Here is a 27,322-nt window from a genome sequence, read left to right as displayed (position 1 = left end):
TATGGGAAGAGAAAGGGAGAAATGGAATGGGGCAAATTATCTCTCATAAAAGAGGCAAGCAAAAGACTTATTAGTGGAGGGATAAAGAGGGGAGGTGAGAGAAAAACGTGAAGTTTACTCTCATCACATTCCACTAAAGGAAGGAATAAAATGCACACTCATTTTGGTATGAAAACCTATCTTACAATACAGGAAAGTGGGGGAGGAGAGGATAAGCAGGGTGGGAGGATGATGGAAGGGAGGGCCTGGGGAGGAGGGAGCAATTTGAGGTCGACACTCATGGGGAGGGACAGGATCAAAAGAGAGAATAGAAGTAATGGGGGACAGGATAGGATGGAGGGAAATATAGTTAGTCTTATACAACACGACTAGTATCGAAGTCATTTGCAAAACTACCCAGATATGGCCGATATTGAATTGCTTGCCTTCCAAAGCGAAGGGGTGGGGAGGGAGGGAGGAAGAGAAGTTGGAACTCAAAGTTTTAGGAACAACTGTCGAGTACTGTTCTTGCTACTAGGAAACAAGAAATACAGGTAAAGGGGTATAGAAAGTTATTTGGCCCTACAGGACAAAAGAGAAGGTGGAGACAAGGGCAGAGAGGGATGATTGAAGAGAGGGCAGATTGGTGATAGGGGCAATTAGAATGCTCGGTGTTTTGGGGTGGTGGGAGGGGACAAAAGGGGAGAAAATATGGAACCCAAAATTTTGTGAAAATGAATGTTAAAAGTTAAATAAAATAATAAATTAAAAAAAGAAAGAGTATGGAATTTAAAAACATAGATGTCTGGGATAAAGGAGTCACACTGGTCAAATTTGTCCAAGGTATTGAGTAAATGAACCTGCTAAGAGATGCTTGGGAAGATGGGCAGCAATCAGATTGTGGGGAGACCTCAGTAGCAGATTTCCTGGGGCATTTCCCCTAATAAAAGTTTTAAACCTTTCCCTGTCTCCTCAAGCCCTCAATCAGAGCACTGAACACCCTACACACACTTTCACTTGTAGACTTATCCCCCTTCTTCACTAAAGGAATTGAGGGCCCCTAACTGGACTTTCCTTGATTCCCTTTTTCCACTACTCAAGTTTCTCATTACCTACAACCATTTTCTCCCATCTCCTGCTTGTTTCATGACTCTTCACTAAAGCATACTCTTCCACCTGTGCCAGGTGAGTTCTCATACCTTTGCTTGGTACTAATCCCCTCTCCCCCCTTTCTGAGTGCTGAACTTGTCAGAGGCAGGAAGAATTAGGATCACATCACAGCTCCGGGGCTTACTACTTATGAGACCACAGGTGGGTCTCAGGTATTCTCTTCTGGGAAATGAGGCAGGAGAGCACCCCAGGAGTATCCACTGAAGGGGGTGGTTGTGAGGGTCTTGTGATATCAGGTATGGAAAGGATGGTTTGCCAGCCTTGGGGTTCCATCAACGCCAGCTGTTGCTGTTACGATCATCTTCAGTCTTTCTGTCTCCAGCCCTTTCCATTCATCTACAGATTCATCTCTCTTGTCTTGTTGCCTAGGAGACGCTGACAGGGTCCCCAGTTCAGCCTCCTTCTCCTCCTGTGTCTTGGGTGGGGGAAGGGAATTCGTGCTGGTGATGCGGATTAAAGGATGGATGAGGCACTGCATTGGAGGCTACTGCAAGGCGCATGCTTTCCAGGGTTGGGGCAGAGAGAAGCCAGGACCAGGAGAAAGAGGATGGATGGTTGAGACAGGTGCCCATCTTCCCCAGATACTGTGAAGCTGATGAGTTAGAAATCGGGGGACTGGAGGCTGGGATCCGTGAATACACCTCCTCCCCCTTTCCCCTCCCCTCTTCCCCTTCTCCTTTCCTCCTCTTTTCCTTTTTTCCCTCCTGCTTGCTCTTTCCCCTTCCTCCTCCTCTCCCTATTCCTCCTCTTTGTCTTCTGTCCCCCCCACTCTGTCCTTTCTCTTATTTCCTCTCTACCTTTCCGCTTCCTCCTCTCTACTCCTTCCTCCCTTCCTTCTCTGTCCCCTCTTTCCTCTCCTTTTTCCTCTGCTCCTCCACCTTCTTGTAACTTCTGCCTCCTCTTTCTTTTACTACCTTCCCCTCATCTGCCCTTTTCTGTTCCTATTCTCTCCTCAGACTCCTTCCTTTCCTCTCCTATTCTCAGTGATCTTTCCTGAACGATTCTCTTCTACCTTCTCACTCTCCCTTCCTTAGTTTCTTCCCTTCTCCTTTTTTTCTTATCCCCACTGTTTTCCTCCTTCCTTCTTCCTTTCCATTCCTCCTTACCTCCCCTCTTCCAACTCTCTACTCCTTCTCTGTCCCCTTCCTCTTCTCCCGTTTCCCCATCCTCCACTCTCTCTCTTTTACTTCCCCTTCCTTTCTCTTACCTCCTCACCCCTCCTTCTTTCTCTAAACTTCTCTCAGCTCCTCTCCCTACTCTTCTTCCTCCTTCCCTCCCTCTCTCTTCCTCCCATTACCCCTGCTCATGCCCCTACTCCTTTTACTTCCTCCTGACTCCTTCTTTCTTTTATCTCCTCCTCCTTTCTGCTTTCCCTCATCCTCTTTCTCCCTCCTTTTCTCTCCTCCCCTCTTATCTGTACTCATTCCTGCTCTCCTCTCTTTCCACCTCCCCTCCTCTTCCCATTCTTTCCTTTACCTCCTCCCCCACCTTCTCTTTATTTTACCTCAGACCCCCTCCTCTTCCTCGTCCTTCCTGCTCCCCATTTCTCCTTGTTCCTCCCCTAACTCCTTTTTCTCTTGCCTTCTACCCCTCCTTTTTTCTCTTATTTCCTCCTCTCTCTTTCCTCTCTGGTACTCCTCCTCCCACTCTTTCTCACTTCTTCTCCTTCTTTCCTTCTCTTCTATCTATCTTTTTATTTTAGCTCAGACTCCTTCATCCTCCCCCTCCTCATGTCCAAGCTCCTCCCCTTCCTCCTTCTCTCCCTTCCTATCTCTCCCATGTTTTCTTTTCCCTAGTTCTTCTTTATTTTATCTTCTCCCCCTCCTTTCCTTTATCTCCTCTCCTCCCCGTTCTCCCTGCACTTTTTCCTTTTACTCTTTATTTGTGCTCCCTCCTCTCCTTCCTCTCTCTCTTACCTCGTCCTCCAGCCCTCTTCCCACCTTCCCCCTTCCCCTTCTGACCTAGGGTCAGAAGATTCCAGTTCAAATATGATCTCAGACACTAGATGTGTGACTTTAGGCAATTTGCTTCACCTCTGTCTGCCTCAGTTTCCTAACTTGTAAAATAAGGATAATAATACCTCTCTCTAAGGATGGTTGTGAGGATCAAATGAGATAACGATTATAAGCACTTAGTCCAGTTGCTGGGACACTGTAGTCACTTAATCAATGTTAGCTATCATTTGCAGAAGTAATAGCATTTTGATGTGATGAACTGTTTGGAATGTTTTCCTAATGTTGAACCATCCTTGCATCCCTGATATGAACCCAACTTTGTCATGATGAATGACATTTTAAGTGACTGACTGTAGTGTGCTTGACAGGATTTTATTTATTTATTTGTTTGTTTGTTTGTTTGTTTGTTTATTGAATCAGTTTTCATGAATAATATTAACCTCTAGTTTTTCTGTTTCATCATTCCATGGTTTGGATATTAGGAGGCTGTTTGTCTCATAGAAGGATTCTTGCGTGGTGCTTTCTTTCTCAATGTTGGAGAATAATTTATGTAGTACTGATTCTTCTTTTAAACATTTTGTACAATTCTTTTGTCAAATTAGAAGAACCAGGAGGTTCCTTACCCCGGTACCTTTAAAGTAAGTTCTCTTCCTTTTTCTTAGACAGGATTTTTAATATCTCGAATTGCTCTGTCAGCTTGGCATTTTTTGAAAGTGTTCCTCTTTGTTCTTAGTTTTGGTTTGTTTTTTGTTTTTAGCCTATAGCTGTGACTGATTAGTCCTTAATTTTTTCTGGTTTTGTTGTGATTTTCCCTTGCTCTTTGGCTAATTTGTTTCTTTGATTTTCTGCCTTTTTAACCAGATTGGTGAATCAGTTCATAAGTTTTGATTAGGCGCCGATTTTGCACCACGCACTCTGCTAAGTGCTGGGGATGTGAAAAAAAAAAAAAAAGAAAAAGAGTTCCTTGTCTCAAGGAGCTTACAATGTATTGGGAGATAATAACATGGAAACGGAAGCTGAAAACCTGGGGTTGGCAGTTAAGGGGGCTAGGGAAATGAGTACCCAGTACGCAGTCCAAAGAATGCAAGCTGGTGAGAAATAAATAGATGCCTAGTCTGGGAGAGTCCTTAAATGGAGGAGTTTCTTGCTCCATCCTGTAGCCCTCCACTCACAGAGTACTGTGGCAGTGGGAGTACCAAAGGTGATGAAGTCTCCCTGGATGAAGAGTATCCTGATAAGAAGTTTCTTGTGGCCTGGTGGTGTCCAAAGAATGCAGGATGGTGGGAAATTTTAGTAGTCTTTTTAAAGATCCACTTTTTAGTTATCATTTCTTTTTTTCCCCTCGTGTTTCTCACTATGGCCCTGAGATTTTATTAGGGAACGTCATAGTAATTGCTTTTGTGATTCACCAGGAGATCACTTTCAACCAATTGTGGCAGATAATAAGAGTTTCACAGCTGCAGAAGACAAAACAACACTCCTATCGGTTTGTAGTTGTACTTCTTGCTTTCTGTGGAGGGAAAAATGAAGAACTTTCTTTTCTAATAATCAAGTTTTATAAGAATAACTCCCTCTCTTCCTTTGTCAGAAGTCAGATTGGTCAGCTAGTATCTCCCGCTGGCACACAGTTTTTCAATGGCATTTCTAACATTCCTGCAAAGGGGATCTACAAGACCCTTTTCAAGAAAATCGTGATCTTTCTTTACAGCTTCGATACTGATGGAAAATTGTCAGTCTTCATAGAGCTGAGCATATTGGGGAAATCCAGCAGCCCTCAACCAGTTACACGCCTCCTTTGTTTAATTTCTTGTTTTATTTTGGTCACTAGTTGTTGGTGCGTGAAGATCCTGCTCTTCCTGTATCAAGAGCACCTCATTTTGTGATCAAGTGGCAAGTACATCTCCTGGTCCTCGGATGTCATGAGATTGAGATAGAAGCACCCAAAGTCCTGGGGACCTACCTGAACATCTCCATCGCTGTCTTTCTTTCTTTCTTTCTTTCTTTCTTTCTTTCTTTCTTTCTTTCTTTCTTCCTTCCTTCCTTCCTTCCTTCCTTCCTTCCTTCCTTCCTTCCTTCCTTTCTTTCTTCCTTCCTTCCTTCCTTCCTTCCTTCCTTCCTTCCTTTCTTTCTTTCCTTCTTTCTTTCTTTCCTTCTTTCCTTCTTTCTTTCCTTTTCTTATTTTTTTTTATCTTCCACCCCCAGTTCCTTGCATGGCTGCTTCCAACTTTACTCACAGTAGTACCTGGGAGAGATTCAGAGAACAAGCCTCTTTAAAATTTTTTTAAAGAAAGAAAAATAAAACCTAATTATCATTTCTGTAGAGATTTCTTTTCTTTTTCAGTTTGTTTCCAATTTATTCACTTCTCTAATTTCTAGTATCTCTTCTTATGTGCTTCTTTTAAGATTTCATGTTTACTTTCTAATTAGCTAAATTTATATTCAGTTAATTAATCTGCCCTTTTTCTGTGTTTGTAGGGTTATGATTTCCCCCCGGCTAAACAGAGAGGGACATAGAAATGTCCTGTCACCATTGTGTTACTCTCTGTGTGTTCATATGGCTCTGTTCATTTTTCCTTTGTTAATTTGGAAGTTGGGACTTGGAGTATGTAACTTAAAAATGTTGATATATGTTTGTTGTCTATGGTTCCTTTTAGCATAGTGTATTTTCTTTGTCTGTTTTTATGTTTCTATTTTTTTTTTATAGACTGACTGCTATATTGCCATTTTGGATTCACTTAATACACTGTAAAAAAAAAAATTCTAGGCCCTCATTTTTATTCGATGAATCTCTCTTTTTTTTAGTGATATGGTCTGTTCGTCACATCACCCCCATTTCCTACTTATCCTTTCTACATATTTTCCCAGAGAGCCATTCCACATGACAAATACTATTTTTTGGAGAGGAAAAAACAGGGTGGAGAAGAATAACTGATGAAGACATTGAAAAAATTTGAAAACATATGGGAGTAGGTCTACTGTTTCTTCTCAACTCTCGTTTCATGAGTCCTCCTTGACATTATAATTTTGTTATACTTACGTTTTGTGTGTTTGTGGGAGGGGAGGAGGTTGGTGTGTAATTGTGCTTTCCATTTACATTGTTGTAGTTACTGTGCAGATTATTTTGTTGACTCTGCTACCTTTCCATGCTTCTCTGTATGCATCACACACTTCATTTCTTACAGGACAGGAAATCTCCCATTACATTTCCCTATAACAATGTATTTAGCCAGAAAAAACTTCTGCTATGGACGTTTTGGAATCCGTGGGCTTTCTTTCTTTCTTTTTTTTTTTATTTCTCATTGATGCCTGCTTTGTGTATGAGCCCAGCTGTGGAGTCTTTGGTTCAAAGGTTGTAGACATTTTAATCACTTAATTTGCATGAGTCCAAATTACTTCTCAAAATGCAAAGCACCACCAACAGTGTATTGATGTGCCTCTTTTCCCCTAACTCTTCCAACACAGATCATTGCCCTTTTTTTGTGTGTCAATTTGTAGGGTGAAAGCTCAAGTTTGTTTTGATTGAGTTTCTCTCACTATTAGTGATTTGGAATTTTATTGTGAGTACTTTGAAGTTCTTATTTTAAAACTGTTGGCTTATGATCTTAGGTCATTCACCTATTGGTGAATAGATCTTAGTCTTATTTACATTTATTACTTTCGTATATATCTTGGTTATCAAATTCTTTTTCGAGAAATTTGATAGAATTTTTTCTTTTATTTGACCATTTCTTTTCTTATCCTATATTAATTACTATTGTCTGTGCAGAAGCTTTTCATTTTCAAGTAATCAGAGTTATCTATCTAAATCTTTTGTATTCTCCTCCATTTCTTGTTTGGTTATTAATACTTTCCCTGCTCATTGCTGGGAGAGGTATATGATCTATTTCTCTTGTAATTGCTTTTATGGTATGATCTTTAATATTAAGGTCAGGTATCCATTTAGAATGAATTCTGCAGTGTGTTCTAAGGTATTTCTTTAGCCTAATTTCTGAAAGACTGCTTTCCAGCTTCCCCAACAATTCTAATGGAATGGGGATTTTGCCCTGGATGAATTATGTTTTCCAGTTATCAAACATTGGAGTGAGTTCTGTTATTTCTGATTCTTCCTTGTTTAGTCTGTTCCAATGAGATATATATATATATATATATATATATATATATATATATATATACATATGTATGTATGTATGTATGTATATGTATATTTTTAAAACAAATACCAAAAGAATTTTGAAGACTACTCCTTTACAATACGCTTTGAGGTCTGGAAATGATATTCCCTCTTTGCTCTAACGTTTTTCAATAATTTACCCAGATACTTGAGGTATTTTTTTTCAAATGAATTTTCTTATTATTTTCTCAAGATTCATGAAGTATCCACTTGGTAATTCAATTGGTAGAGCATTAAAAGTGTAATTAAATTTGGATGATTTTGTCACATTTTTGATGAGATAGTTTTATCTCCTCTTTATCTATATTTATTCCTTTAATTGATTTCTCTTATTGCTATTGCTAGCATTTCCAGAAGTATATAAAATACTTGGGGGAGTAGACATAGTCACTTTACTCCCATATTTCTTGGAAATGGTACTGGTGTATTATTCTTTCATGCGATGCCTGTTTTTGATTTTCCATAGATACATTTTAAGATATTAAAAGGTGTCTCTATGGCAACACTTTGTAGAGGTTTTAGCACAAAAGAATGTTTTACCCTCTGAGAGACGTTATATGATCATATGGTTTTGGGTATTTTGCCTTTTATTAGGATTTATTGTACTTATTTTGTTTTCCTAATGTTGAATTAACCTTGTATTTCTGGTATAAATACTATTTTGTCATAATGAGCGATCTCTTAGATAAATTTCTGCAATCTGTTTACTATAATTTTGTTTGAAATTTTTGAGTCAATGATGGTTAATTATATTGGCCTGTAGTCTTCTTTCTGTGATTTATCTCTCTTTAATTGAGATATTAGGACAATCGTTGTGTCATGAGACAACTCTGATTAGATGCTTTCTTTCTCCTTTTCTGAGAATTGTTTGTCAAGCATGTGTATCTACTTTTCCTTAAATTTTGATCGAATTCTCCTGTGAATCTTATCAGGTTCAGGAGTTTTATTTGTTGGCAGTGCTTTGTCCCTGCTCTTTTTTTGTAAAAGTTCCCTGACGTAAGACAGTCCATCCTGGGAGGATATGTGATTGTACTGTCAATGCTTGCTTTCCACAACTGGCCTCACAGTGTCCTACTCCCCCGTTGTAGCTGCAGCTGTCAACAAGTTAAGTCCTTGTGCGGGAACCCCATTTGCATCTAAGGAGAGGCTCATGGGACAATCAGAGATGTCAGGAAAATTAACCTTTAATGAATTCTTCTTCTGAGTATAACACATAAAACAAGAAGAGTCAGTTCAATGGCAAGCTTACTGTAAATGATAGGGATGAGAGGGAATGGGAGAGAGAAAATAGGGACCAACATGCAACTCAGGCATGAACTCTAACAAAGTACGTGACTTACATATGGGCAGTGCTGCTTTGGGAAATATAGATACATGGAGCCAATCAGCAGAAAGAGAGTACTCCAGCATGGACAGGTGCTCCTACTGGAGGAGAGTGAGTGCTTCAGCAGAAAGGGATGCTCCCATTGAAGGGGAAAGGGATGCTCCAAAGTACTCTTCTGAGAGTGAGGTTCTTGTACTATGACTTTGGCTGACTTCTCTGTTGCTGTCTGAATTGTGTATCAGAGTCCAGGGCAAAGTACTCTTTTGGGGGATTTATTATCAGGGAGAATTATCATTTTTCTGTGTCAGGGAGAAAAAAATGATCTGTTGGTAGCAAGAATATTATTTGTGGCCCACAGCTATAACAACTTTGAAAAATATTATTGAGAGTATCTTTAATCTTTTAACAATGGTTTCCATGCACTTAAGGTGAAACTGTCATTGTTGACTGGAGACCATTTGGCTTAATTTTATAACCACGACTTACATCTACAATGACAAAACCTGTTGGGGCAATGCCTGTTGGTAAGTAGGACTTACAGAGGCAGTGGTGCATAGGGAAGCAAAGAATAGGGTCTCACTCTAATTCATTCTCATTTAATGCCCCGTCTAATGACCTAGAATGGCCTACGAATCAAGTTGGTTTCTTGGTTGGTTGTTGTCCGTCCTCAGAGAGGACCAAAATGACATCACCATGATAAAGTGAAAATTCAGTGTGTCTGACTGTGGCTGATCAGAATAATACGAGCTTGGAATGTTCTACCATAGGTTGGGCACAGATAGTCTGTGTGAATATTTGGGGTGGATATCCCAAATTTCTTCGTCCTGTGTTTACTTTGTGCTGTCTCAATTCTGCTTTGCTCAAAAAGCACAACACCCTTTCTGATTAAAATTACCTCCAAATACAATAAAGAGAAAGCAGTTTGGGCCCAAATTCTCCAGTTCCTGGCGAGGTACTAGGAGAATAGTTTATTCAGTTGTTCTGAGAATATGGAATGAATTGGAGTTCACCAATCTCCCTGGCACAGTTCTTTTGCTTTTGTGAGTCCATGAACCATATGAGAGATAGGTATCTACATGGGGCAAGAGGAGTTAAGAACGGTGCATATTCCGCACTGATCTGCCCATAGTCTAGGACAAATGATGTGAATTTGCTCAGAAATATTCCACCTTTGTCCCGATAATTCTTTGTTCTTGGTTTTCCACCTGCAGGCACTCCTTTATATGGTCACTGGCCAACATTCTCGTCAAAACTGGAGTTTGCTAATGTTTGACAGAGAATTCCCCCCTACCTTGCTAATATATGAGGGAGTCCCATCCTAACGTAGCAGAGAAGATATATTTTGACCATGAAATCTTGGATTTATCTGATGTCCAAAGAATTTGAACCCCAGGAGAATGAGGGGCAATCACTTTGTGCGTGTTCTGGCACAGCAGTTTATCCCATGAAATAGAATTGAAGCCCAATTACTTCCATTCAAACTATTTTGCTTTCATGAAAATGGAGAGATTCACTCAAAGTCAAAGGTAAGGTTAAGGAATTAGGATGTACTGAGGACATCCAGAGTACCCCTATGAAGTAAGGAAATATAAAGTTGCTTTGCAGCTCTTGCTCTGCCTCCTTCAAAATGCAAGGAAGCAACTCCGCATCATATGAGGAGTCCTAACCTCGGCCAACCACACAATTGAGGATCTTCTAAATGGAAAATGATTTAACTGCTCCTTTGAAAGCTGTAAGGCATGAGAGTTATGTATTGGAAAGTCAGCAAATTTGTATCAGTGGCAAAGAAAAAGCCCCTCTTGGCTCCAAGTATGGAAATGTGTGATTGGGTTTTCTTTGCACAGTGGCATTTCTACAACTAACAGATAGCCTGAAATCTGGCACCGTTTCCAGCATTGAGCACTGTTTGAAGACAGCTCTTTCTTTTCTATTTGAAGGTATTCAAATACCCGTTTCAACTTTAACTTCCATAAAATTTGAGTTCTAAATTTTCTGCTCCTTCCTCCCCCACTTCAAAATGGCAAGCCATTTGATATCGTCTCTACAAATAACTTCATAATAAACATATTGGCACCTCATCATACTGCAATGAAAAATTAGAAGCAATGGGAGGAATCACAAGAAGGAAGAAAGAAAGAAAACAAAAGAGAGCCAATAGTATGCTTCAATCTGCATTCCACCTCCATATATCTTTTGCCTGATGGGGAAGGCATTTTCCGTCAGGAGACTGTGAGTTCTCTTAGATCCTTGCATTGGTAAGAAGAGGGAAGCCTATGGAAGTTAATGGTCAGACAATGTTGCTCTTACTATGTACAGTGTTCTCCTGTTTCTGCTCATGTCACTCAGCATCATGTCACTTCGTGCAGTTAGATTTCTCTTCCCCACTGCCATATAATTTTAGTGGTTTTTAAGTGTGAGGCAACTGGATGGAGAACAATTGCCGTGTAAGAGTATCCAAACGTGCATTCAAGGCTGTGTCATTTTTCTCCAATAAGTGATACTATTTGCAGTTTGTTCTTCTGTGCCCCACAGGTTGTCAAACATCTTGTTGAGATAATGACTCCTGCTTCCTCCTCCAAGCCACTCCCAAGTTTTGACTTGTCCTTAGAGTTCTGTCATGTAGTTAGAGCAGAAGCCCATGAAAGGGCAGGTTCTGCCTTTTGAACCAACATGGGCTGTGGATCAAGAGACCAGTTTTTTCTTCCCATGAAGAAAAAACCCACTTCCCCACTGATCAGTTGTACTTTTCCTGCAGGCTTTCCAGGAAGGTTCTCAAGTAAGGAATGGGACCTGATTTCCCAATGGAGGGTGCCTCCCTGAAGAAGGTAAGCGTCAGATAGAATGGAGTTTCAGAACCTTGTCTACCTGCCAGCATTGAGTCTGCTTGGATGGTGATGACCAAGAGATAGACAAAGCAGATTGGTAGAAACCTCTTGGATGCAGAAGGCTGATTGCAATTCTCCCTTTCATTCTTTTCTCTGATGTTTCTGTGTGTGCCTTCAGTGAGCAGGTACTCCTTGACTTCCCCTTGGGTTCCAATAGGCAACCTTTTCCTGGTTATGGGAGGAGAAGATCTCCAGTTTCTCCATGGGAAGCCAAATGGCTCCCCTTGAATTCATTGGTGGGGACAAAGCCTATATGGCCGTGCTATTGTAATGCAGTAAATGTCAGGTATTCGACTGAGCTTCTAATTTGGATGTGAAGGTGTCTGAGAGTAGACTACTTTGAGGGAGGATTGGGATATGGGGACTGGACATTAACTCTAAGATATCCACTCTACAGAAGGACGCATTTGTGCTTCGAGTACCCACATTGGACTTTTTCAGTGCTGAGATGTGGAAAATGGAGAGTAATCACTGCTCCAGTGGATGAGAGAATATGGATTTGGGAAAGGTTCTGGACTGAATCAGCCAGGATTTCCTATGGGCTTGATTGCCTGCCAGAGGCCTTGCTTCAGTATAACACTTTTTCAAATTCAGGATGTGCTCATCTGAGAGAAGGACAGATATCGGTATTTTCCATTGGGCCCTCTGCGAAGGATGTGGGTAGAAATGATACCAATGAAAAGAAATGCATATCCTCTGGAAGATAAGCCATTGGCCCTGATAATCCTTTGTTCCTTTCTTTTTCATCTACAGGCTTTCTGCGATACTACACCAGTCCTACATCTTTGTCAAACTTCGAATTGACTAACGGTTGACAGAAGATGGCCCCCCTTGTTAATGAATGGGGGCCCTTCATAAGATCGCAGAGAGCTCTAAATTGTGTGGCACTGTGGTGTCCAAAGCATGTTAAGGTAAGGCAAAAGAGGGATCATCACCTGCTGCATGTTCTAACAAAGCAGCTTCTCCCATACAATGGCACTGAAGGCCAATTTCTACCATTCAAACTATTTTGCTTCCCAAGACATAGGCAAGTTCATTGCAATGTCCAGAAGCCACAGGTCAGGGCAAAGAAATGGGCTTGTGCTCACGGAACCCAGAGACTTCCTGTGACGTGAGGAAACAGAAATCTGCTTTGCAGCTCTCGCTCTGTATGCTTCAAAGTACGTGGAAGCAAGTCTATGTCATCTGAGCAATCCTAACCTCAGTCAACCTCACAGTCAGTATCTTCTAGATGGGAAGAGATTCAGCTGCTCCTTTGATAGCAGTTAGATATGAGACGTACGCACTGGCAAAGTGTCATGTTTGTACCAGTGGCAAACAGTGAGTCTCACTGTCCTCTAAATTTGGTCATGTGTGATTGTGTTTTCTTTGCCCAGTGGTGTATGTACATTCCACACAGGCATGCAATATAACACCGCTTCAATTATTAAACTCTGCTTTGAAAATGGCTCTTTATGTTCTTATTTAAAGGTATTCATTGTTCCTTTTCAACTTTAACTTCCATAAAATTTTGAGTTCTAAATTTTCTCTTCCTCCCTCCCCCATCTCAAGATGATGGACCATGTGATATCATCTATAACTTCACAAGAAACATATTGGCATATCTGTCATGCTGCAAAGAAAAATTAGAAACGATGGGAGGAATCACAAGAAGGAAGGAAGAAACGAAACAAAACAAAAGAGAGAACCAAGAGTCTACTTCAATCTGCATTCCACCTCCAGAGATCTTTGGTTTGATGTGGATTACATTTTCAGTCACGAGCGTTTGCGAGTTCCCTTAAATCCTTGTATTGGTAAGAAGAGGTAAGCCAATGAAAATTAGTCGTCAAGCAATGTTGCTGTTACTGTGTGTTGTGTTCTCCTGTTTCTACTCACGTCACTCGGCTTGAGTTCATGTAAGTTGTGGCAGTTTTTCTCAGATCTGAAGCAAGTTCTTCAACCATTTGGTACAGTTATTCTTCTCTTCCCCACTGTCATATTATTTTGGTGATTTCTAAGTGTGAGGCAGCTGGATGGAGAACAATTGCCATACAAGAGGATTCAAGAATGTGCAGTCAAGGCCTTGTCTTTTAATCCAGTAAGGTATGCTATTTGCAGTTTGTCCTTCTGTGCCCCGTGAGTTTTCAAACATCTTGTTGAGATGATGGCTCCAGTCTTCTCCAAGCCACTATCACACTTTTGACTTGTTCTTGAAATTGAGTCAGTTAGTGAAAGCAGAATCCCATGAAAGGGTAGGTTCTCCATTTTTGAACTAATATGGATTATGACCCAAGAGATCAGTTTTCTCTACCCTTGAAGCAATGCCCCACTGATCAGTTTTACTTTCCTGCAGGCTTTTCAGGAAGGTTTTGTAATAGGGAATTGGATGAGATTTCCCAATGGAAGCTGCTTCTCTAAAGAAGGTAAGCATCAGATGGAATGGAGTTTGAGAAGCTTGACCACTTGCTACCATTGAGTCTGCTTGGATGGTGATGATCAGGAGGTAGACAAAGGAGAGTGTTAAAAACTTCTTGGATGCTGGATTGATTGGGATTCTTCCTTTGGTTCTTTTCTCTGGTTTTTCTCTGTGTGCCCTGAGGGAGCAGGTCCTCCTTTACTTCGTCTTGCGTTCCAAAAGGTAGCCTTTTTCTGGTATTTGAAGGAGATCTCCAGTTCTTCAAAGGGAAGCCAAACGACTCCCCTTGAATTTATTGGTGAGGACAAAGCCTATATGGGCATGTTATTGCAATGCAGTAACTGAAAGGGATTCGTCTTAGGTTCTACGTTGGAAGCAAAGGTGTCTCAGAGTATGTTACTTTGAGGGAGGATCCAGAAATAGGAATGGCCATTAGCTCTGGGATATCCACACTACAGAAGGACCCATCTGTGTGTTGCATACCCACACTGGACTTTTTGAAGGCTGAGATGTGAAAGATGGAGAGAAATCGCTACCCCAGTGGCTAGAAGAAGGTGGATTTCTGGAGGATTTTGTACTGAATCAGCCTGGATTTCCCATGGACTTGTTTGCCTGCCAGAGGCCTTGTTTCTGTACAAAACTTTTTGAAGTTCAAAATGTACCCTTCTAGGAGAAGGAGAGATATCGGAATTTTCATTTGGGACTTTCACGAAGGATATGGGTAGCAATGATACCAATGTCCTGACATGCATTTTCTCAGGAAGATACCCTATTGCTGCTAAAATTCTTTGGTTTTTTTGTTTTCTACCTGCAGGCTTTCTATGATACTGTCGCAGTCCAACATCTTTGTTAAAACGGGAATTGATTAATGCTTGACATAGGATGCCTCTTCCCCCTTGCTAATGAATGAGGGCCCTTGGTAACATCGAAGAGAAGATGTGTTTTGAGCTCTAAATCAGGGATCGCTGTGGTGTCCAACACTTGTGAAGGTAAGGCAAAAGAGAGGCCATCATCTGCTGCATGTTTTTGCAGAGCAGCTTCTCACATTTCATGGCACTGAAGGCCAATTTCTGCCATTCAAGCTATTTTACTTCCCTGGATATTGAGAAGTTAATCGCAATGTACAGAAGCCAAATGCCAGGGCAAGAATATGGGCATGTACTTATGGCATCCAGAGAGTTCCTGTGATGTGAAGTAAAACAAATCTACTTTGCAGCTCTCCCTCTACATCATTCAAAGTTCATGGAAGTGTCATCTGAGCGATTCTGACCTCAGTCAACCTCACAGTGGAGTACCTTCTAGATGGAAAGTGATTCAATCACTCCTTTCAAAGTGGTAAGCTATGAGAAGCATCCGTTGGCAAGGCATCATGTTTGTATCAATGGCAAAGAGAGCGCCCCACTTACCTCCAAGTATGGTCATGTGTGATTGGGTGTTCTTTACCAAGTGGCCTTTCTACATTCTACAGAGAGCCTGCAATCTAACACCTTTTCAATTATTAAACTCTGCTTTGAAGATGACTCTCTATGTTCTTATTTAAAGGTATTCATTTTTGTTATCAACACTCTCTTCCATAAAATTTTAAATTCTAATTTTTCTGCCCCTTTCGCCCCCCACCCACCCAAACAGGGTGAGCCATGTGATATCGTCTCTTCATATACCTTCACATGAAGCATTTGCACATCACTCACGCTATAAAGAAAAAATAGAAGCAATGGGAGAAATCATAAGAAGGAAGAAAAAAAGAAAACAAAAGAGAGAGTCAATATTATGCCTCAATCTGCTTTCCACCTCCATGGATCTTTTGCTGGATGTGGACCGCATTTTGATCATGATCCATTGCGAGTTCTCTTCCATCCTTGCATTGATAATGAGAGTTAAGCCTATGAAAGCTTGTGGTCAAACAATGTTGCCGGTATTGTGTACAGTGTTCTCTTGTTTCTGGTCAAATCACTCAGCTTCAGTTCATGTAAATCGTGGCAGTTCTCTCCCAGATCTGAAGGAAGCTCTTCAACCATTTGGTGCAATTAGACTTCTTATGCTCACTATCATATTGTTTTGGTAGTTTCTAAGTGTGAGGCAGCTGGATGGAGAATAAGTGCCATATAAGAGATTCCATACATGTGCAGTCAAGACTGTATCCTTTTCTCTACTAAGCAATCCTATTTGCAGCTTTTCCTTCTGCGCCCCACAGGTCTCCGACCATCTTGTTGTGATAATGCCACCAGCCTCCTCCTCCAAGCCGCTGTCAGGCTTTTTGACTTTTCCTTGAAGTCGTACATTTTAGTGAGAGCAGGAGCCCATGAACGGGTGGGTTCTCCCTTTCGAACCAATATGACTAATGCCCCAAGAGACCACTTGTCTCTTGCCAAGAAGCAATGCCCAACTGATTAGTTATTTTGTTGCTGCAGGGTTTCAGAAAGGTTCTCAAGTGAAGAATGGGACCTCATTTCACAATGTAGGCTGCCTTCCTGAAGAAGGTAAGTTTCAGATGGATGGGAATTTCAGAACCTTGCCTCCTGGCTAGAAATGAGACTGCTTGGATGGTGATGATCAGGAGATAGACAAAGTATAGTGGTACAAACCTCTTGGATGCAGAATGTTGATTGCAATCCTCCCTCTGACTCTTCTCTCTGGTCTTTCTGTGTGTGACTTGAACGAGCAGGCACTCCTTGAAATTGCCTTGGGTTCCAAAATCAAACTTTTCCTTGTTTTAGAAGGAGAAGGTGTCCAATTCAAGGTGAACCATTTGACTCACCTGGAACTCATTGATGGGGACAAAGCCTGCAAGTCTATGCTATTGTAATGCAATAACTCAAAGGGATTCCACTGAGCTCATTCTTTGGATGTGAGGGTGTCGGAGAGTAGACCACTTTGAAGGAGAATCAGCAAACGGAGATTGACGATTAGCTCTAGGATATCCACACTACAGAAGGAACTATCTGTACTTCAAATGCCCATAGTGGACGTTTTGAAGGCTGAGATGGGGAAGATAGAGAGAAATCACTAAACCAGTAGTGGACGAAGGTTGATTTGGGAAGGGTTTTGAACTGAATCAGCCGGGATTTCCCATGGGCTTGTCTGACTGCCAGAAGACTTGCTTCTGTACATAACTGAATGTGCCTTTATGGGAGAAAGACAGATATCAGGATGTTCAGTTGTGCCCTCTGTGAAGAATAAGGGCCGAAATGATATCAATGTTCTGAAATGAATTTTCGCGGGAAGATTCCCCATTGCTTCTGATAATTCTTTGTTTCTTTGTTTTCCACTTGCAGGCTTTCTGTGATACTGTGCCAGTCCAACATTTTTGTCGACATGGGTACTGACTAATGTCTGACAGAGGATGCCCTCCCCTTGCTAGTGAATGTGAGCCCTTTGTAAGATCGAAGAGACGATCGATTTTGAGCTCTAAATCTTGAATCACTGTGATTTCCAACGCATATGAAGGTAAGGCAAAAGAGGGCCCATAACCTGCATGTTCTGTCAAAACAGCTTCTCTCATAAAATAGCATTGATGGCCAATTTCTGCCAATTCAAGCTATTGTGCTTCCCCAGCCATCAAGAAAGTCATTGCAATGTCTAGAACCCAAAGTCCAGGGCCAAGATATAGACTTTTGCTCAGGGCATCCAGAGCCTTCCTTTGATGTGAGGGAACAAAATTTCAGCTGTCACTCTGCATCTTTCATAGAGTCTAGAAGCAGTTCCATGTCATCTGAGCAATCCTAACCTCAGTCAATCTCACAGTCGTGTACCTTCTAGATTGAAAGTTATTTAACCGCTCCTTTGATATCCATTAGCTATGAGAGGTATGCACTGGCAAGGCAGCATGTTTATATCACTGGAACAGAGACAGCCTCACTAACCTCCAAGTACGGTCATGTATGATTGGATGTTCTTTGCCAAGTGGCCTTCTACATTCCACAGAGAGCCTGCAACCTAACACCTTTCCCATTATGAAACTTTGAAATGAAGACAGTTATTTATGTTCTTATTTAAAGGTATTCATTTTTTATTTTCAACATTCTCTTCCATGAAATTTTAAGTTAAAAATTTTCTGCTTCTTTCTCCCTGCCACCCCACCCTAAGAGGTGAGCTATGTGATATCAGTTCTTCATATACCTTTACATGAAACATATTTGCACTTCAGTCATGCTATAAAGAAAAATTAGAAGAAACGGGAGGAATCAGAAGAAGAAGAAAGGAAGAAAACAAAAGAGAGAATCAATAGTATGCTACAATCTGCATTCCACCACTATGGATATTTTGCTTTATGGGGATGGCATTTTAGGTTGTGAGACTTTCTGAGTTCTCTTAGATTCTTGCATTGGTCGCGAAAGTTGAACCCATGAAACTTTGTCGTCACACAATGTTGCTGTGACTTTGTGCAGTATTTTCCTGTTTCAGCTCATGTCACAAGGCATCTGCTGATGTAAACTGTGGCATTTTTTTCCCTCAAATCTAAAGGAAACTGTTCAACCATTTGGGGAAATTAGACTTCTTATCCTCATTATCATATTGTTTTGGTAGTTGCTAATTGTGAGGTAGCTGGATGGAAAACAATTGCCATACAAGAGGTTACAAGGATGTACAGTCAAGGTCATGTCCTTTTCATGAGTAAATGATCCTATGTGCAGTTTTTCCTTGTGTGCCCCATGAGTCATCAACCATCTTGTTGTAATGATGGCACCAGATTCGACCTCCAAGCCACTGTCAAGCTTTTTGACTTTTTCTTGAAGTTATGTCTTTTAGTGAGAGAAAGAGCCCGTGAAAGGGTAGGTTGTCCGTTTTGAACCAATATGGCTAGTTCCCCAAGATACCACCTGTCTCTTCCCAAGAAGCAATGTCCCACTGATAAGTTGTATTTTTTTCCTGCAGGGTTTAAAGGAAAGTTCTAAAGTACGGAATGGGACCTGATTTCCCAATGCAGGCTTCCTCCCTGAAGAAGGTAAGTATCAGATGGAAGGGAGTTTCAGAACCTTGTCTACCTGCTAGTTTTGAGTCTGGTTGGATGATGATGATCAGGATATAGACAAAGCAGAGTGGTACAAACCTCTTGGATGCAGAATGTTGATTGGAATCCTCCCTTGGAGTCTTTTCTCTGGTCTTTCTGTGTATTCCTTGACAAAGCAGATACTCCTTGACATCTCCTTGGCTTCCGACAGGGGACCTTTTCCTTGTTTTTGGAGTAGAAGATCTCCAGTTGCTCAATGGAAAGTCAAATGCCTGCCCTTGAATTCACTGGTGGGGACAAAGTCTCTATGGCTATGTTATTGCAATGCAGTAACTCTCAGGGATTCATTGAATGTGAAGGTGCCTGAGAGTTGGCTACTTTGAGGAGGATCAGGAATTGGGGACTGGCCATTATGTGTAGCATAGCCACACTACAGAAGGAGCCATCTGTGCTTCGAGTACTCAAACTGGACTTCTTGAAGGCTGAGATGTGGAAGATGGAGAGAAATCACTACCCCAGTGAATGAAAGAAGGGGAATTTGCAGAGGGTTTTGGACTGAATCAGCTGAGATTTCCCATGGGCTTTTTGGTCTGCCAGAGGTCTTGTTCCTGTACAAAACTTTTTCAAGTTCAGGATGTGCCCTCCTAGGAGAAAGACAGATATTGGGATTTTCAGTTGGGTCCTCTCAGAAGAAATTGGGTAAAAATGATACCGGATTCTGAAATGCATTTCCTCGGGAAGATATCCCATTGCTACCAATAATCCTTAGTTCCTTTGTTTTCCACCTGCAGTCTGTTTGTGATACTGACTGAGGACAACATTTTGTAAAAACCGAAATTGACTAAGGCTTGAGAGAGGATTCACACCCCCTTCCTAATGAATGAGGGCCTTTTGTAACATCTAGAGAAGATGTATTTTGATCTCTAAACCGTAGATCACTGTGGTGCCCAATGCGTGTGAAGACAAGACAAAAGAGGAGCCATTACCTGCCGCATGTTCTGGCAGAGCAGGTTCTCCCATACAATGGCATTGATAGGCCAATTTCTGCCATTCAAGCTATTGTGCTTCCCTGGCCATGGAGAAGGTCATTGCAATGTCCAGAAGCCAAAGGCCAGGGCTAGGATATGAGCTTGTGCCCAGGGAATCCAGAGACTTCCTGTGACATGAGGAAAGACAATTCTACTTTGCAGCCCTCAATCTGCTTGCTTCAAAATGTGTGGAAGCAATTCCATGTCATGTGAACATTCCTAACCTCAACCAAATTCACAGTCTTGTATCTTCTCCATAGAAAGAGAATCAGCCACTGATTTGATAGCATTAAGCTCTGAGGGGCATGCATTAGCAAGGCATCATGTTTATATCAGTGGCAAAGAGAGTGCCCCACTGAACTCCAAGTATAGTCATGTATGATTGAGTGTTCTTTGCCAAGTGGCCTTTCTACATTCCACAGTCTGAAATCTAACACCTTTTCCAGTACTAAATTCTGCTTTGAAGGTGGCTCTTTATATTCTTATTTAAAGGTATTCACCTTTTGTCTTCAATATTCTCTTCCACAAAATTTTAAGTTCTAAATATTCGTCTCCTTTCTCCTCTCTACCCCAACCCAAGAAAGTGCGTCATGTTCTATCATCTCTTCATATAATTTCACATGAAACATATTTACACCTCAATCATACTGAAAAGAAAAATTAGAAGCAATGGGAGGAATTACAAGAAGGAAGAAAGAAACAAAACAAAAGAGAGAGCCAATAGTATGCTTCAATCTTCATTTCACCTTCTTGGATCTTTTGCTTCATGTGGAGGGCATTTTCAGTCATGAACCTTTGTGATTTCTCCTAGATCCTCGCATTTGTAAAAAGAGGTAGCCTATGAAAGTTAGCTGTCACAAAATGTTGCAGTTACTGTGTACAGTGTTCCTCTGTTTCTACTCACGTCACTCAGCATGAGTTCATGTAAATCGTGGAAGTATTTTCTCGAATCTGAAGGAAGCTCTTCAACCATTTGGTGCAATTACTCTTCTCTTCCCCTCTACCATATTATTTTTGTGGTTACTATGTGTGTGGCAGCTGGATGGAGAACAATTGCCATATAAGAGGATCCAAGCATATGCAGCCAGGGCTGTGTCCTTTTCCCCAGTAAGTTATCCTATTTGCAGTTTTTTTTCTTCTGTGCCCCTTGTGTCCTCAAACATCGTGTTCAGATGATGACTGCAGTCTTCTCTTCCAAGGCACTGTCGAGCTTTTTGATTTGTCATTCAAGTCCTGTCATTCTGTGAGTGCAGTAGCTCGTGAACAGGTGGGTTCTCCCTTTTGTTGGGTTATGCCCCAATAGACCACTTTTCTCTTCCCAAGAAGCAATGCCCCACTGCTCAGTTGTGCTTTTCCTTCAGGCTTTCCAAGAAGGTTCTCAAGTGGGGAATGGGATTTAATTTCCCAATGGAGGCTGCCTCCCTGAAGAAGGCAAGTACCAAATGGTTTCAGAACGTTGTCTACCAGCTAGCATTGAGTTTGCTTGGATGGTGATGATCAGGAGATAGACAAAGCAGAGTGGTACAAAATTCTTGTGTGAAGAATGATGACTGGAATCCTCCCTTTGATTCTTTTCTCTGATCTTTCTGTGTGAGTGCCTTGAATGATCAGTTCCTCCTTGACTTCGCCTTGGGTCCAATAGGCGACCTTGTCCCTGTTTTGGGAGGAGATCTCCAATTTCTCAGTGGAAAGCCAAATGGTTCCCCTTGAATTCATTGGTGAGGACAAAGCCTACCTGTCTATTTTATCGTAATGCGGTACCTCTCCGGGATTCAACTGAGCCTCTACTCTGCAAGTGAAGGTGTCTGAGAGTAGGCTACTTTGAGGAAGTAGATACTTTGAGGAAATGGGGATTGGTCATTAGCTGTAGGATATCCACACTACAGAATGACCATCTGTGCTTGTATTCAAACTGGACTTTTTGAAGGCTTAGATGTGAAAGATGGAGAGAAATCACTACCCTAGTGGATGGAAGAAGGTAAATTTGAGGAGGGTTTTGGACTGAGCCAGTTGGAATTTCCCATGGGCTTCTTTGTCTGCAGAGACCTTGTTTCTGTACAAAACTTTTTCAAGTTCAATATATGCCCATCTGAGAGAAGGACAGATGTCGGAATTTTCAGTTGGAGCCTCTGAGAACCATATGAGTAGAAATGATACCAATGTTCTGAAATTAATTTCCTCAAGAAGATACCCCATTGCTCCGAATGATCCTTTGTTCCTTTGTTTTCCAACTACAGGTTTTCCGGGATACTGTCCCAGTCCAACATCTTTCTCAAAACTGGAATTGATTTTGGGTTGACAGGGGATCTCTCCACTTACTAATGAATGAGGCCCCTTGGTAACAGTGCAGAGAAGATGTATTTTGAGGTCTAAATCGTGGATCGTTCTGGTGTCCGAAGTGTGTGAAGGTAAGGCAAAAGAGGGGCCATAACCTGCTGAACATTCTGACAGAGCAACTTCTTCCATACAATACCATTGAAGGCCAATTTCTGCCATTCAAGCTATTTTGCTTCCCCGGCCTTGGAGAAGTTCATTGCAATGTCCAGAAGCCAGAGGCCAGAGCCAGTATATGGGCTTGTGCTCAGGGCACAAGCTCAGGGCATCCGGAGACTTCCTGTGAAATGAGGAAAGACAGATTTGCTTTGCAGCTCTCAATCTGCTTCCTTCGAAGTGTATGGAAGTAATTCCATGTCATCTGAGAAATTGTAACCTCAGCCAACCTCACAGTCTTGTATCTTCTAGATGGAAAGAGATTCAGCCCCTCCTTTGATAGCCTTAGTCCATGAGAGGCATGCGTTAGCAAGGCATCATGTTTGTATCAGTGGTAAAGAGAGAGCCCTACTGGCCTCCAAGTATGGTCATGTGTGATTGGGTGTTCTTTCTACATTCCACAGAGTGGAAAGTGGCCTTTCTACATTCCACAGAGAGCCTGCAATCTAACACCTTTTCAATTATTAAACTCTGCTTTGAAGACGATTCTTTATGTTCTAATTTAAAGGTATTCAATTTTTATTATCAACGCTGTCTTCCATAAAATTTTAAGTTCTAAATATTTGATTCCTTTTTCTCCTCTACCCCACCCCAGGAGGTTGAGTCACGTTCTATCTTCTCTTCATATAATTTCACATGAAATATATTTATACATATGTCATGCTGCAAAGAAAAATTGGAAAGAATGGGAGGAATCACAAGAAAGAAGAAACAAAACAAATGAGAGAGCCAATAGTCTACTTCAATCTACATTCCATCTCCAGAGATGTTTTGCTTGATGTGGATTGATTTTTCTGTCATGTGTCTTTGCAAGTTCTCTTCAATCCTTGCATTGTTAAGGAGATTTAAGGCTAGGAAAGTTACTTGTCACAAAATGTTGCTGTTACCATGTACAGTGTTCTCCTGGTTAGGCTTACATCACTAGACATCAGTTCACTTAATTTGTGGTAAATTTTTCTCAGGGCCCAAGGAAACTCCTCAACCATGCTGTGCATTTCATTTGTCTTGTCTTTCCCACTAACAAATTGCTCTGTCGTTTTTAAGCATGAAGCAGCTGAATGGAGAACAATCGCAATATAAGAGGATCCAAGCATTTGCAGTCAAGGCCTTGTCCTTTAATCCAGTAAGTTATCTTATTTGCAGGTTTTTTCTTTCTGTGTCCTATGTGTCCTCAAACATCTTGTTCAGATCATGACTCCAGCCTTCTCTTCCAAGACACTGTCATGGTTTTTGATTTGTCTTTCAAGTCCTGCCATTCTGTGAGAGCAGGAGTCCATGAAAGCGAAGGTTCTCCCTTTTAAATCAATATGGGTTATGCCCCAAGAGACCACTTTTCTTTTCCCATGAAGCAATGTCCCACTGCTCAGTTGTACTTTTTCTGCATGCTTTCCTGGAAGATTCTCGAGTGGGCAATGGGACTTGATTTTTTCAGTGAAGGCTGCCTCCTTGAAGAAGGCAACTTTCAGATGGAATGGAGTTTCAGAACTTTGTCTACCTTCTGGCATTGAGTCTGCTTAGATGGAGATAGACAAAGCAGAGTGGTACAAACCTCTCGGATCCAGAATGTTGTGGAATCCTAAGTTTGATTCTTTTGTCTGGTCTTTCACTGTGTGACTTGAATTAGAAAGTACTCCTTTACGTTACCTTGGGTTCAAACAGGGGAACTTTACCTTGTTTGGGGAGCAGAAGATCTCCAATTACTCAATAGACAACACTCTTGCCCCCTTGAATTCATTGGTGGGGACAAAGACTATATGGGTTTGTTGGTGTAATGCAGTAACTGTCTGAGATTCGACTGAGCTTCTACTTTGGATGTGTAGTTGTGCGAGACTAGGCTTCTTTGAGCAATGAACTGGAAATGGGGATTGACCACTATGTATATTATACCCACATGTCGGAAAAACCCATCTGTTCTTCGAGTCCCCACAGAGGACTTTTTTAAGCCTTAGATGTGGAAGAGGGAGAGAAATTCCTACTGCAATGCATGGAAGATGGTGGTTTTGTGGAGGGTTTGGGACTGAATCAACCAGGCCTTCCCTTGAGCTTGTTTGCCTGCCAGAGGCCTTGCTTCTCCAGTACTCAACTATTTCATTGTTCAGGAGATCTCCTTCTGGGAGAGGGACACATATAGGGATTTTCAACCAGGCCCCTTGAGAAGGAAATGGGCAGAAATGAGACCAATATTCTGAAATACATTTCCTCAGGACGATACCCCATTAGTCCCGATAGTTGTTTGTTCCTTTTTTCCCCACCAGCAGGCTTTCTTTCATACTGTAGGTGGTCAATACCCATGTCAAAATTCATGTTGATTATGGGTTGTCAGGGGATGTCCCCCTTTGTAGTGTATGGGGGGGGCCCATTACTAAAATTGCTGAGCAGATATATTTTGAGCTCTAAATCACGGATAACTCTGGTGCCCAAAGCGTGTGAAGCTCAGGGGAATGAGAGGCCAACACCTGCTGCATGTTCTGTCACACCAGCTGTCTCATGGAATGGTACTGAAGTTCAATTTCTTCCATTCAAGCTATTTTACTTCCATGGCCTTGGAAAAGTTCATTGGAACATCCACAAACCTGGCCTTTGGGCCAGTGCAAGGAAGTGGACTTGTGCCCATGATGTCCAGTCTTTCTGTGACATCAGGAAACACAAATCTGCATTGTCCCTCTTGTTCTCCCTCCTTCACAGTACTTGGAAGCAATTTGGTGTAATCTGAGGAGTTCTAATCTTGGTCAACCTCTCATATGAGGAACTTCTAGATGGAAAGAGATTCAACTGCTCCTTTGATAGCCATAAGTCATGAGAGATATGCATTGCCATGGCAGCATGTTTGTATCTGTGGCAAAGAGAGCCCTACTGGCCTCCAAATATGGTCCTGTGTGATTGGATTTTCTTTGACCAATGGACTTTCTACATTCCACACGTAGCCTGCAATCTGACACCATTTCCAGTATTAAATTTTGTTTTGAATACAGCTCTTTATTTCCTTATTTAAAAGTATTCATTTTTCATCTTCCACGTAACTTTGAATTCCATATAATTTTGAATTCTAAATTGTCTGCTCCTTTCTTCCTGCCCCCAACCCCAAGAGTATGAGCCATGTGCTATTGTCTCTTCATATATCTTCATATGAAAGATATTTGCACAGCAGTCCTGCTGCCAAGAAGTATTAGAAGCAATGGGAGGAATCCCAAGAAAAAAACAAAACAGAGAACCAATAGTATTCTCCAATCTGTATTATATCTCCACTGATTTAGTTTAAGCAATTTGTTTGTTTTCTGTATTCAACAATCACTCCCATAAGTCTCAAATTTTCCCTCCCTTCATCCTCCTTCCCTGAGATGGCACGAAATCTTATATGGGTTCCACATATAGATTCTTGTTAAACACAATTTTACATTACTCATGTTGCAAAGAAGAATTAAAATGAATGGGAGAAATAATGAGAAAAATCAAAATAAAACAAAACATAACAGAAGATAAAATAGTTTGCTTCATTCTGCATTCTGATTCCATAGTTTTTTTATATTTTAAGCATTTTTCCTCTTTATTTATTGCTTTTTTTCCTCCCCACGACATGACTAATATGTAAATATATTTTGTGTAATTTTGAATGCATAATGGGTATTAAATTTCTTGCTTTCTCCTTTTTTTAACACCTTTACCATTTTTAGGTTTTTTTATTATTTTATTTGTTTTCACTTTTCTACAATCACTCTCATATATCTTAGATTTTTCTCTCCCTCCCTTCCTTTCCTTCTCTCTCCCTCCCCCTTCCCTCCCCAAGACAGCATGCATTCTTATTAAATACATTTTCACCTTAGTCATATTGCACAGAAGAAGTAAAATGAATGTGAGAAACCATAAAACAAAGCAAAACATAACACAAGAGAAAATGGTCGGCTTCATTCTGCAATTCAGTTCCATCGTTCTTTCTCTGAATGTGGAAGACATTTTGCCTCAAGAATCCATTGGGAATTTTTTTAGATCCTTGCACTTCTGTGAAGGACTAAGACTACCAGAAAAATTCCTCACACACTGTGGTTGTTGCTGTATACAAAGCTCTCCTGGTTCTGCTCATTTCACTCATCATCACATCAAGTAAGTCCTTCCAGGCCTCTCTGAAGTCTTCCTGTTCATCATTTCTTATAGTATTCCATTACATTCATACACTGCAACTTGTTCAACCGTTCCCCAATTGATGGACACTCCCTTGATTTACAGTTCTTGGTCACCACAAAGAGAGCTGTTATAAATATTTTTCTACATGTGGGACCTTTTCCCATGTTTATGATTTCTTTAGGATACAGTCCTAGAAACGATATTGCTGGGTCAAAGGTATACACATTTTTGTAACACTTTGGGTATAGTTGCAGATTGCTATCCAGAATGGTTGCATCAGCTCAAAGCTCCACCAACAGTGAATTAGTGTTCCAACTCTCCCACGTCTTCTTCAGCATTTATCCTCTTCTTGTTTTGTCATGTTAGCCAATGCGATAGATGTGACATAGTACCTCAGAGTTGTTTTGATTTGCATCTCTCTAATCAATCGTGATTTAAAGGAGTTTTTCACATGATTATAGATATCTTTAATTTGCTCCTTTGAAAATTCCCTGTTTGTATTCTTTGACCAGTTATCAATTTGGGAATCACTTGTATTATTGTAAATTTGACTCCATTCTCTATATATTATAGAAATGATGCCTTTCTTACAGACACTAGATACAATAATTCTTTCCCAGTTTTCTGCTTCCATCCTCATCTTGGTTATGTTAGGTTGGTTTGTGCAAAAACATTTCAGTTTAATGTGAACAAAATTATCCATTTTGCATTTTATAACATTCTGTATCTTTTGTTTGGTCATAAATTTCTCTATTCTCCATAAATCTGGCAAATACACTAATCTTTGATCCCCTAATTTGCTTATTGCATCACCCTATATACCTAGATCATGTATTCATTTGGACTTTATTCTTG

General features: G+C 41.0%; 1 pseudogene; it reads left to right on the top strand.

The window, feature by feature from the left end:
- Positions 1-27,322, top strand: part of LOC140515323 (CCR4-NOT transcription complex subunit 7 pseudogene) — a 154,952-nt pseudogene that overhangs the window by 103,491 nt on the left and 24,139 nt on the right.

This window comes from Notamacropus eugenii, chromosome X (assembly GCF_028372415.1).
Source record: "Notamacropus eugenii isolate mMacEug1 chromosome X, mMacEug1.pri_v2, whole genome shotgun sequence".
Lineage (NCBI taxonomy): Eukaryota > Metazoa > Chordata > Mammalia > Diprotodontia > Macropodidae > Notamacropus > Notamacropus eugenii.
This window is presented reverse-complemented; position numbering and strand designations above follow the sequence as displayed.